The 9084-nt window shown below is 41.6% G+C and overlaps 1 long non-coding RNA gene and 9 other non-coding genes across 10 annotated transcripts in view; all 10 read right to left on the reverse strand.

The window, feature by feature from the left end:
• The window catches only part of LOC113407505, a 10242-nt gene extending 6596 nt beyond the window's left edge, over window positions 1-3646 (reverse strand). Inside the window, exon 1 of the long non-coding RNA XR_003370002.1 lies at window positions 3631-3646. This is a non-coding gene — a long non-coding RNA (uncharacterized LOC113407505). The remainder of the gene's footprint in view (window positions 1-3630) is intronic.
• On the reverse strand, window positions 585-652 carry LOC112107447. Its single transcript, XR_002908181.2, has one exon. It is a non-coding gene; the product is annotated as a small nucleolar RNA SNORD75 (small nucleolar RNA).
• LOC112107449 lies at window positions 2134-2209 on the reverse strand. The gene has a single exon (XR_002908183.1). It is a non-coding gene; the product is annotated as a small nucleolar RNA SNORD47 (small nucleolar RNA).
• Window positions 2422-2485, reverse strand: LOC112107445. The gene has a single exon (XR_002908179.1). It is a non-coding gene; the product is annotated as a small nucleolar RNA SNORD78 (small nucleolar RNA).
• On the reverse strand, window positions 2995-3059 carry LOC112107451. Its single transcript, XR_002908185.1, has one exon. It is a non-coding gene; the product is annotated as a small nucleolar RNA SNORD44 (small nucleolar RNA).
• A 2643-nt stretch (window positions 3647-6289) lies between the features above and the next one.
• Window positions 6290-6374, reverse strand: LOC113407572. The gene has a single exon (XR_003370014.1). It is a non-coding gene; the product is annotated as a small nucleolar RNA snR60/Z15/Z230/Z193/J17 (small nucleolar RNA).
• Window positions 6375-6706: 332 nt separating this feature from the next.
• On the reverse strand, window positions 6707-6790 carry LOC113407571. Its single transcript, XR_003370013.1, has one exon. It is a non-coding gene; the product is annotated as a small nucleolar RNA snR60/Z15/Z230/Z193/J17 (small nucleolar RNA).
• Window positions 6791-7217: 427 nt separating this feature from the next.
• LOC113407576 lies at window positions 7218-7299 on the reverse strand. Its single transcript, XR_003370018.1, has one exon. It is a non-coding gene; the product is annotated as a small nucleolar RNA SNORD24 (small nucleolar RNA).
• A 262-nt stretch (window positions 7300-7561) lies between these two features.
• LOC113407575 lies at window positions 7562-7628 on the reverse strand. The gene has a single exon (XR_003370017.1). It is a non-coding gene; the product is annotated as a small nucleolar RNA SNORD75 (small nucleolar RNA).
• A 792-nt stretch (window positions 7629-8420) lies between these two features.
• LOC113407568 lies at window positions 8421-8498 on the reverse strand. Its single transcript, XR_003370010.1, has one exon. It is a non-coding gene; the product is annotated as a small nucleolar RNA SNORD74 (small nucleolar RNA).
• Window positions 8499-9084: the final 586 nt, after the last annotated feature.

The raw sequence follows: 9084 nt of genomic DNA on the forward strand, positions 1-9084 counted from the left end.
GTTCTCAAACTGGGGGTGAGGTCATGAGGTTGTTACATGAGAGGTTGTGAGCTGTCAGCCTCCACCCCCAAACCCTGCTTTGCCTCCAGCATTTATAATAGTGTTAAATATTTGAACATGTGTTTTTAACTTATAAGGGGGGGGGTTGCACTCAGGCTTGTGTGTGAAAGGGGTCACCAATTCAAAAAGTTAGAGAACTAGTGATCTAGCCCAATATCCTGTTTTCCGACAGTGCCCAATGGCAGGTGCTTCAGAGGGAATGAACAGAACAGATAATCAAGTGATCCATCTGCAGTCACCAATTCCCAGCTTCTGGCAACTGTCCAGAGCTAACTCTAAAAAGCAGAGCAGCTCATAATGGCTGCAAACACTTTATTCAAGGCACATATCTAGCATAGTGTGTGCTTCCACTGTCAGCCAGGGAACCAGAGCAAAGACTCTACTCCAAGTTCAAGTGAAGAGTTACCTCAGCAAAGTGATCCTTTTTCCAGGAGTGCGCTCCAGCCCTGGAGGGGAAAAAAAAAAAAAATTCAAATGTTACATGTCATTCTTTGCTCTGCCTGCAGACATACTACTAGTTTCAAAGCCTCAGAGTGAAGTTTTCAGAAACCTGTTCTGTCCACTACTCTTATAATCCAAGTCATCACAGGCTTCAATTCTAGCCACAAGCCAAGTGACACTGTTTGTTCAGTTGTAAAGGAAAGCACGGGGGAAGGTAACCTCTATCATACAGCTGCAAGGGAGGCATCCTAGATATGCAGTTAGTAGATTTTAATGTGGATTCCAAGTGCAGTGAATAGACTCAGTCTGGTTTCACAGCTAGAATCCTCTCTGAACATTTACATTTTGCAGGTACTGGAGGAATAGTCTCGTACTAATCAGACACCAATATCAATGTTGGCGAATTTGCACCTATATATGACTCTTGCAGACAACGAGTCATCACTGTGGTCCAGTGGCTAGGGCCCAGGAGACCAAGGTTCTGCCCAGATGTGTACTATGCAGTTTTAATCATTTCATCCCATGAAATACTCTGCTGCAAGAATTGCCATCACCATTTCGCAGAGTGACCCAAAGTGCTATAGTAGGAATTTAAGCTTTTTGTAAGTTACTCCCATGTTGCTTCTGTGGTATCATAGTGTTAAAGTGGGTGCAGGAGGCATATTCAAAACAGAAGAAAATTTAGGAGCATCTCAAGATGGGTAAGTCCCACCTTACAAGCCTATTAACATTTTTCGTGAGTGCTCTGTGTTGGCCCCCCCTCTGCTCTCATTTAAGTTAATGGGAGTTTACCCCCACTGACTATAGTGAGAACAGTGCTGGGCTAAAACTGAGGTTTTTTTTGAAAGCCCCAGTATCTTACAACTGGAACAAGGGCTTGCTCCTTAATTGTTTAGAGGCGCACCTACCACACATCTCCGCATTCTTGAAAGTGTTAGTGTTTGACAGTAGTACACATCTGTATCTAGGATCAGAGTTTAAAACTATAGTATTTAAGTGAAGCCACTGAGCTTCATACAAGCACAACAACGAAAGGTTGGTTCCATCACACAATGCAGTTACTTTTACAGGATTAAAACCCAGCTGGTTTTGCCACATATAACCCAAAAGGAACAGAATAAGATACAAACCTCTCACTTGAAATGCTGTCCTGATCATCCATCATCTTCTAATATTAACGCTTATGGGGGAAAAGAAAGTTGTTTTAAAGTGTACTATAACATGAATTAGTAACCCAAACTAGCTAGACTATAACCCGCTCGACTAGATTTCCTCGATCTACAGTGTGGAAGACTACCAGAAGTGATCAAGTGAAGTATGAACCAGCTTTTAAAAAGCTTTGTTAATTTAATCATTTAAGGGGGTGAACAGATCATTCCTTGGCCCATCCTAAGCAGTAGAGGTTTCAGACCCCATCATCTGAGAGGTATTCATCCAGACATAAGTGTCATTTAAACTGGTACCCTTTAGAGCAAAAGGGACAAGTTAAAGTATTCTAACAGTTGAGAAGCCACAATACACTCCATGTATTCAGTACATTTTTAAAATCCCTTCCACTCCAAGCTTCTGGGCCAGTCATTGTTAGAGGACACACTGCCTTTCCCATTTCGAACTCTGACAGAGCAAGAATGTAACCTCAGAGTAAATGGAACGGAAAGGAGTAATATCACGGACATTCATTTGGCAGAATCTAATTTCATCACTGGTTACAACAATGCTCCTACTAGCTACAAGTTAACAACTTATTGGTCTAAACAAAAATACATACTCACCCAAATTTAGTCAAGACAGGGCCAGGACCTAACAAGCAGAAGTGAGAGCATTAGTTTCTTTTTGACAGCTCTCCAGGAGTAAAAAGGAAGCAATTCTGCATAAAGTAAAACAGTGTGTCTTCATTTCTGTATTACTTCATTTACAGGGTCTTTCAGTAATGAAGTAGTCCACATACTGATTTCAGGTCAGACATTTGTCAACATCATTATAAACCCTGTAGGAGACAGCTGCTATGTGTATTAGCCTACAACATTCCACGATTCCCTAGAACACAAGTCTTCAAAATCCACTGTGGCTGTTTATCCACAGGTCTCAAAACAAAGCATTAAGTCTCTGGTGAAGCACTACCTTGGATTATCCTTAAGTGAGCCCTGCAGGCTAACAGTACCTGAAATCTTGTGGCAGAAAAGGAAAAAGGACAAGCCAGGAAACCTCACAGGAATTCTACATTAAGAACTTTAGTATGATTTCCACTATAATGCATGAGACCCTTAGATGCCAGCACCTGGACACCAGACTGTAGCAGGGAACCGAACTATTTATTACATTATGTCAATAGCGAAGTTAAAACCAAAGCAAAACTAGCAGACTGATGACTTACCACTGCTAATAACAGCACTCTGTACATCCAAGTCACCCCAGTCCTGGAATGAAGCAGAGTGTCAGGACAACCCAGAGACAACCAACCATGAAACAGGAAAATCCAAGCCAGATGCCTGAAATCAGATAGAGCTAATTACAGACCTCCATGATTGAGTCAGTCTATTTGCATCTCATCATACAGGCTGCTTGTATGGACTGGGCAACAAACTGTTTTTAACTAAAATCTGTGTGGTGGGGATAGGCTGTGGTGGAGTATCAGATGAGAAACGGTTCTCTCATGTCAATGGGAGCTGTACATGTTTGCTACACTAGGCAAGTTGCCACCAAGAGTCTGTGGCACCTTATAGACTAACAGATGTATTGGAGCATAAGCTTTCATGGGTGAATACCCACTTCGGGCGTCAGACGCCCGAAGTGAGTATTCACCCATGAAAGCTTATGCTCCAATACATCTGTTAGTCTATAAGGTGCCACAGGACTCTGTTGCTTTTTACAGATCCAGACTAACACGGCTACCCCTCTGATACTAGGTAAGTTGTTAGTGTTGGGCCCTCTGCCAGTTCGACCCCCCATCCCTCTACTATTTTAGGATGTGATGTGCAATAAGCAACCAGCATTGATATTTCTATATACTTTAACAGATCCTCTGATTATAGCTAGAACCTTATTATTTTAGAGGCATACTCTAGACCCATCCCTTTCCCACCTCTAGTTACTCTAGTATTCCCATGAAGTTAAAAATACAGTACTTACAGGATACCCAAGCACCCCCTGGAAGCCTGCAAGAGAAAGCTGGTATTAGCTGGAGCTCATAATAAGCTGCTATAGTATTTAATTATTATACAACTGTATCAGTGTTTAGTCAATTTTATCCTCATTAGGATCAGAGACCTGATTCATCATCATCTACAGTACACAGACAGCCTGTTTTCCATTACACATGACATCCTCCTCTCTAACCTAGGAGATGGGTAGTTGCCTAAGAATCCTGCACCAATCCTATTAGACTCTCAAGGAGCTCTTTATTTTACTGCCCCCTTCCTGGGTACATCTCCTCACTGATGAAGTAACTCAGGTGATCAGCAGTTGGGTCTGAGCACCCAGGTTGGCTTAGCCTGGGTGCAAGCAGCCAGACTGCAAAGCCATATCTTAGTTACTGGTCCACACTGGTGCTGCATCCACTTGTGTGTTGCTAGGACTTTTGGGTGCATATCCCATGGCTATGATTTGCTCAGTGAGCTGTCTGAGAACTTGCCTGTCCTGAGCACACAGGGTAGAAGTTATGGGAAGGCACTGGATGGTTATCAGCACTCAGCTGATTTAGCTGAGTCTTGACTGCAAAGCAAGGAGATAAGCAGCACTCAGGCATTAGCTGGCCTGTCCCAGGGTATACACTAGCTTGAGTGTAAAGTACCACCACTCAGGCCACAGGTGGACAGTGAACAGTTAGGGTCTTACTCAGGTGTGGCCCCTAAGTTAACTCTGCAGTGAAGACGACAAGTCTGGAGGCCTAGATCACATCAGCCCACCACCCAAATAAAGGTGGACAGGGCTCTCTCTGGAGCAAACCCTGACTAACTTAACAGCTTCTTGCATCTGCCAGTGCCACCTCTTAGTCTTATGGACAGAGATTTTAAAAACCAGACAGTTCCCACAATTAGTCAATAGCATGTTAAACTTCTAATGTTATTACAATTACAGCAGGATAAAAATGTACTCTGCATTTGGCAATCTAATTAAACCTAGTTGCCAGATTAAAATACTGGTGTGGCCGCTTCCCCTAAAGCTACGCCTGCTGCAATGTAAAGCAGAGGTTGTATACCATATGACTGTACAATGCAAATCAGCTTTCTAAAAACATTAACCTACCAGGGATTGTCTAGGCACCATAGACAGTCCCTGTTCTGAACTGCTTACGTTTTCAACAGACAGGCCAGAGAAAGTTATTCTCCATCCATAAAATGAAGAAACAAGGCATTGGGAGATGAAGCGAATTACCCAATACTGAAGGAGTGTGTGGCAAAGCCAAGAATTAAACCCAGTACTCCAAGTCATGGTTCAGTCTTAGGATTTCTGCCCCCCGTAGAGCAGGTTTAATACTATAAGAATATTCATTGTACACATTTGAAGAATCCTAGTGAAAATTGTCTAACAGGATCAGATGCTATTAGCTCAACCTTACATACTACATTTCTTGTTTGTTCCATATATTTTCCCCCTCCTGGCTTCACTTTGAAAGGTCTAAGGTTTCCTACTGCCAACATTCAAACTCAATCAATAGGACAGAAGCAAGAGTAAAGCAGATTCAATAGGTGACTGCAGGACAGTGTGAAATATGTATTTACACTAGAAGTGTGTCCTCCAAAGTTACCTTTGTATGAAGTGTCCTGTGCTTTACTCTCCCTGCAAACATTATGGAACTGTGTTCAAATTGGAATTTTTATCTCCATACATCAGGCAGGTGGTCATCCGAAGCCAATCTATTTAACACAGCCTGTAAAGAAGAGATATTTATGGTACCCATACCACTAGTTATTTATTATTATTTGTATTACTGGAACACTTAGGAGCAATCATGGACAAAGACCAATTTTCTGCAAGGGTCTGTACAGACAGAACAAAGACTGTCTCTCCCCCAAAGAACTAACAATGTAAGAATAAAACAAAACAAAACAAACAAAACAGATGGAAGACAGACCTGGGGTGTGAGGGGGACGACCACAAAAACAATACGGTCAGCAGGGTACCAGCATGTTAGACATTTAGGCTGGGTCTACACCTAAAACAGAGGTCAACATAACTACATCACTCAGGTCTGTGAAATTAAGTAGACCTAACTCCCAGCGCAGATGCAGCTAGATTGACAAAAAAAGATTCTGTCAACTTAATCCACCTCAGAAGCGGTGGTTATCTACAAAAGATTTTTCTACCAACGTAGAACACGCTGTAGTGTAGACATACTTAAGTGTCTTATCTTGAAGTGCTTAGATAGATTTGTAATGTTACTATGCTAACTGTTCTAGTTTAATGGGCAAAACAGACTGGAGAAGTGGCTTTACATAGCATTTCCTGTAAAGCTACTGCACATCCATTGACTTAAGTGTATTAAACCAAGCTATTTGATCTAATGCGTTTTAGGATCAATAGTATCCAAGCACAAAAATAAGTTCTACACCAAGTTATCCCTAATATAGTCTGTGCTTCACCTTTTCTAGGTTTGTGGGAACTGACTCTCCCCTCTCCCCCTTTTGAGAGTTTCTCTCTAATCCAGTTACTAGAGACTAGCAAAAAAAGAAATTTTGCCGTAAGTCAGCCAGTCTTCAGAGCACTTTTTGGTAGACAAAGGGAGAGCACATTTATGACCTGAGCTTTCCTTGTGAACTAGCTGCCAGAGTAAGTCACAAGCAACTGGAGGATGCATCAGATAGGAGCAAGAGACAGTACAGCATGTTCTTCACAGACCATCTGCTGAACTATGTTATTATCATATACAGCCTCCACTGGAGAGAAGAGAGAACAGCAGTTGAAAATACAGAGCAAGTCAAGTTACTTCCTAGTTTACTTCTAAATTTGTCTGAGGTGCATGAAAGACTTGGGCAGCCCAAAAATAAGCCACTTCTTTAGAGTTGATTTCTTCCCTAGACACTATCTACTAGCCAAACATCACTTTTAATCAGCAGTTTTGGCCAGAGGAACAACCTGCCCAGGTCAAAATTAATGACTTACCTTTCATCATCAGGATTCATCTTCCAGGCCTATATGAAGAGAAAAGGAAAAATTAGGCACCATTACCATTACTAATATGTATCGGGGAGGATCACATGATAGCCAGATACATCAGATGGGAGCGAAAGACAAAGCTTGTGTTCGTCACTGTGCATTCTGCTGAACTATGTTGTCATCACTGTATCGGCTTTGGTGAGACTGGTTCTAAGCTATTTTTCTAATAAGGAGTTTGGTTTAGTTAGTGTGATCTACCAAAAGGCAGGAGTGGCTCTGAATGAAGAGATGCTCTAGAGACAGCTACTCAACCGGAGAAGACAATCCAAGAAACTGAGTAATAGCAAGAGTTAGAATTGTTCTGATGTATTAAGCAGACACAGAACTCTAAACATCTTCCATAACCATCCTTGTCATTGCACTGCCTCAGCTCCATGAAGAAAGGAGAAACCCATTAATGGGCCATGGATATGTTTTTCCAAGAGGAGTTATTCTGTTTCTTACCGGAGAATCTTCCTTCTATGGGGCTTCCAACTTCCTCCATTAAAACCTGAGAAAAGAGAGGAGAGTTATGAAACAGGTTCAGACATCAATAGATGAAACTGTTCCCAACAGTGTTGTGCCTCAGTTTGAAATACAGGTGGTTGAGAGCTCTCATCATTCTCTTGTCAAGAGTAGCAAATAAGTGTCATCATTTTGGCACAAGGGGAAAGTCTGGTATTTAGCTGCTGGAAATATTTAGCTAGCGTACTGATCGGATTAAAAAAATAAGGCCTCTAGACCGTAATTTACATTTAGTTATCTTTAAGTAACTTTGTCCCTCATTTATGATGCAAAAAATTAAAAAATGATTTTACCTTAGCAAGTGGCATCAGGTCTCTGTCTGCTAACAAAAGAAACAAAGAAACCGAATCAGGCATTGGTAAAACAAAGTCTGAGATCAAAGATAACAGGCACTGAATAAAGCCTCAGAATAGAGTTCTCAGAAATCACTTCTGTCCACTACTCTTATCTTTAAAGCATCATTGGCTGTTCAGTTTAATAGCGCAGTCTTTCACTTCAAAACTTTTTGTTATAGGCCTATCTGAAGTGATTGTCCTATTGCCCATGCAGCCATAGAAGATGGCCAATTAAGAGCAACATGCTATATAAACAGCTACTGGACGATTCATGGAGCAACACTAGCCCTGCACCTCCTGAGAGATCAGCAGGCACTCCAGATTTCTTGAAAAGAGTCAAGCCAGACATTTTCAAGTGGATCTGTACTAGGCCAGATAGTACTTTTTCTCCAATTAAACCCTACAGTTAGAAAGCAGTACCTACCAGTTTTGTAGTTACCAGCGAGGGAAGAACTTGCTTGATGTATCATGGCTAAAAACAGAAGATATAATGTATATGTTACATAATTCCCTCAGTTTCAGAAAAAAGCCTACCTAGATAGTCTGAAAATTTTATGTCAGGTTGACAAAAGGTGCAAGACTAATACGACTCCAAAGCAATTATTCCAGAACAGCGACAGCACACACTACTACAAATTCATTTAAACCTGTTCTGTAGGCACTATTGTTAGATCTCAGACTATTAAAAGGGCCAGTTAATGCCAACGAGATAATTTTTTTGCAATAAGAAAATACAGCCCCCCCCCCCAAGTGGGACACTAATGATTACCCACCATTCCTTCTACAATGCAATTATAACTTTATAGAGGCACCTAGTTACACTCAGGCAATCACGAATACAATTTGATTTTGCCTGTCTAAACTGGACTAGAACATACTACCTCCAAACTATTTATGCCATTGCACAGCAATGAATATACCCCATGTCCAGCTCAGAGATGTTGGTATTCATCATACTCTCAGATGTCCCTACCAACATGGTTTTCATCATGTGCACGTACATGGAGGGCAAGTTGCACTGAGACATGACACTATCCCATTAAAAAAAGGAAATCTGGGACCTGTTAACTATTACTAAGGAAAAACCATGCTTGTACAAAGACTTGCTTGCTCTCCTACTACTGAAGATAGCATTACACTAGGAAAGATTCAACACTTTCCACCACGTGTTCTCATGCAACGTTCATATATTCTTTCCAACTTACTCTAAGGGCATTTCCACCCTCCAACTACACTGATGCTACATCTTTCCAGTTCTATCTCCACCTTCACCATACAGACTGGAAGAAAGACCAAGCCCTCCTCAAGCTACTTCCTATTGAGAAGCTACCAATGGGCACCCAAGCTATGGCAAGATCTGTTAATCTACTACGAGCTTACATCGGACTCTACACATCACTATAAAATGCAGGAACAGGGCCACAACGCTATTTTTGATCTATTCCTACAAGTTGCTGGTTGGTAGAGTTCAGGCCTAAAAATTCTGTGTCTGAACAGCTTTAGGAAAAGCAATGGGCTGCGTTTTGAGAGTCAGGGACTGTCACACACACACCCACCAGACTTGCTTTGGCAGGTCTACTAGCAGGCG

The sequence above is a fragment of the Terrapene carolina genome, unplaced genomic scaffold, assembly GCF_002925995.2.
Source record: "Terrapene carolina triunguis isolate 2854851 unplaced genomic scaffold, T_m_triunguis-2.0 Scaffold212, whole genome shotgun sequence".
Lineage (NCBI taxonomy): Eukaryota > Metazoa > Chordata > Testudines > Emydidae > Terrapene > Terrapene triunguis.